Here is a 3,308-nt window from a genome sequence, read left to right as displayed (position 1 = left end):
GAACAATCCCCGGCAACGGCGCCAAAAACTTGGTGTTGTTGCCGGATCAAAACTTGGCACTGTTATTGCAGGGAACAAATGCGAAACTGTAGTTAGGACATTTAATTCCCTGGCAACGGCGCCAAAAACTTGGTGCATGAAATTGTGTTCATCAATGGTGCCATCAACATGGTACACACAATTGTAATCTCAACTATTTATCACAACTTCGCACAACTAACCAGCAAGTGCACTGGGTCGTCCAAGTAATAAACCTTACGCAGTAAGGGTCGATTGATGAGAGAACTTTTGCGTGGTCTAGAAATTTGCGGATAAATCCTCGTTGCAAGTATAGTTTCTAAACCTTCAAAAGTCCTTTCATACAAACGTTTTGTGTGTCACAAGTAACAAACCCCTTTAGAAATTGTTAACCGAGTATTCAAACCTCAGGTCGTCTTCTCAAGGAACTGCGAGGAAGTATGTTCTTATTATTGGTTATAAAGGTTGTAATCGGGGTTTAGAAGGTGAGAAGCAAGTAATTTAAATGATGAGTGAATTAAATGGCAATTAAAAATAAATAATAATTGTAAAACAACTTTTGGCAAGATAAGGGAATTTAGAGGTCTAACTTAGTTATCTCTCTCAACTATAATAAGAGTTGAATCTAAACTCCACTTGGTCAACCTTTGCAAGGGCAAAGGAAAGTCAATGGACTAATTAAACTGACCTTTGAATCCTAATTATTTCCGAAGAAAAGGTTGGGATTATTCAGGTTCAGCTCAATTAGCAACATAACTGTTATTAATTATGTTGAGTCTAATAACTGTTGAGTTACTAAATTCTTAATCAGAACCAAAAGGGGAAAAAGTAAAATTGCTGGAATTAAATATCTTCAATTCGTAAACAATGATAATCATAAATTAACAAGAGCAATAATAAACTGAAAATACCTCAATATCATTAATTCAAATAATAATTTGGAACATGGAATAATTCATAAATTAAATTATAAAAGTAAATGATCAATTCAAATGCCGGAATAAATAATTATGGAACTAAAATAGAAGAACATTAAAACCTGGATCCAGAGTTACTCTTAAAACAAGAAGAAATCCTAAATCCTAAAAAGAGAGAGAGAGAATCTCTCTCTAGACTAAATCTAAATCATGGAAAAGTAGAATTAATAATAAAAAAATTGGAAAAAAAGCAAAAATTGGAAAAATGAATAGAAATAATAGAAAAAAGCAAAAATTGGAATCAGTGAATCACAAATGCAGTTTATGAACCAAGAAATCAAAGAGGATAAGAAAGTCTACCATAGCATTCATGAAATGGGCTGGGTAAAGCAGAGTAAAATAGAGTTCAGAAATGCAAAACCAAAACATGAATGAAAATAATTTTCAAAAAAAAAAAAAAATTTGGGCAGCATTCCGGCTAAAATTGGATTGTCCCGGAAAATAAACAGCAATCATACCAGTTCATATGAATTAAAAGAAAGCAAGCTGCATGTACATAGATATAAAATAAACATTAAAAACTCAATGTAAACAGCAGCAACATACAAGAAAGCAGCAGATGAATCATGAATATAGCAGCAACAGATTTGCACATAGGATAAAACAGAAGTAAGAACAGGGTAAGGAAACAGACCTATATCCACTAACCACAGCCTAAGCTACCTAACAACCTAAAAATCCACTACAACATGCAAGTCTAGCTATCCTAATTATGAACAGAAACGGAAAAAATACAGAAAAAAATGACGAACGGATAAAAATGGTTGCGTGTTGCGGAACCTGGTAAGCGGAAGGGGTGGAACAGGGAAGAAGTGACTGCGGCGGCATCCGGCGCGGTGGTGGGCGGTGCTCGCGGTGGCAGTGGTGAAGAGGGAAGAGGAAGAGGAGGAAGGGAAAAGAAGGGAGGGAAGGTTGTTGGGGCGGCGGCGTACGGGGTGGTCGGCGGTTTCTGGGTGGTCGGCGGTGGCGGCCGGGTGGTGGTTGGAGGGAGAGGGAGCAGAGAGGGAGAAGAGGATTGGGGGTGGTGGGGCTGAGCAACTGATAGGGTTCGCGTGGCTGAGGGGGTTATACTTTCGAATCCACGCGGCCGCGTGGGCACGCGGTCGCGTAGTTGGGGCGAAAATGGGAGTGACGCGATCGCGTGGGGCGCGCGATCGCATGAGAAGGGGGAAGAAGGTTGACGCGATCGTGTGGGGCTCGCGACCGCGTCGCTGGAATTCGTGCTAAACGCACGACTCCAGCACCGTTTCAGCGCATCTCTCTGTCTCTTTTTGGGGTGATGTGCAATCCATGCGACGCGATCGCGTCGGTCACGCGGTCGCGTAGGGTTGGTATTGTGCAAGTGACGCGATCGCGTGGGCCAATTTACGCGAAACGCACAAGGGCCGCACGATTCCAGCCTAACTTTCTGTTCGTTGGATCCTTACGCCGATATATATATCACGCGGCCGCGTGACTCACGCGGCCGCGTGACTCACGCGGTCGCGTGGGTGGTGTTTTCGCAATATGACGCGATCGCATGGGGCATGCGGTCGCGTCGTGCAACCCTTTTTTTTATGCATGAAAAAATGCAGAATACAATGACTATCATGAATGTTTATGCATGATTCCAGGTTTAATACATTAAAATAAAAAAGGAAAAATGAAAGCAATTAACAAGGAATAAATTAAAAAAGAAGCGACCATACCATGGTGGGTTGTCTCCCACCTAGCACTTTTAGTTAAAGTCCTTAAGTTGGACATTGGAAGAGTATCCTGTTATGGTGGTTTATGTTTAAATTCATCCAAAAATTTCCACCAGTGCTTGGGATGCCAATAGCCTCCGGGGTCCCAAACTAGGCATGTAAAGCTTCTGAGCAGCTTTAAATATATTGTTCGGCTCCCGGGATGACAAATGTCAGAATAAACTCCAGGATTCCAAGCCTTGCTTTTAAATCCGCCTCCGTCCTGATCTACATGTCTCCATCCGGGTGGTTTAAAAAGTAGAATCTCACCGTGGTGACCAAACATTCTCCATGATCCGTGCAATTGAGTATGATACCAATCCGTGTACTTCGAGGTGAAGCCTGGAACCTTATTGAACCTTGTGCACCAGCTCTGAGTACGAGCCATTTCCCTCTTACTCTTAAAGCCGCAGAGAGCTCTAAGCTGGCCCTCTGTTTCAAGTAAACCATATTCAAGTGAATAAGTAAAATTGTAAGTTAAGGATTGTACCCACTTGAAGCTTGTATTAGGTGGTAGTGGCCTTGGGATAGGTGTTTCTGGTGGTTCTGTAAGTTCTACTCCCGTATGCTCTTCTGTGAATTCCTCCAC

This window comes from Arachis duranensis, chromosome 5, assembly GCF_000817695.3.
Source record: "Arachis duranensis cultivar V14167 chromosome 5, aradu.V14167.gnm2.J7QH, whole genome shotgun sequence".
Lineage (NCBI taxonomy): Eukaryota > Viridiplantae > Streptophyta > Magnoliopsida > Fabales > Fabaceae > Arachis > Arachis duranensis.
This window is presented reverse-complemented; position numbering follows the sequence as displayed.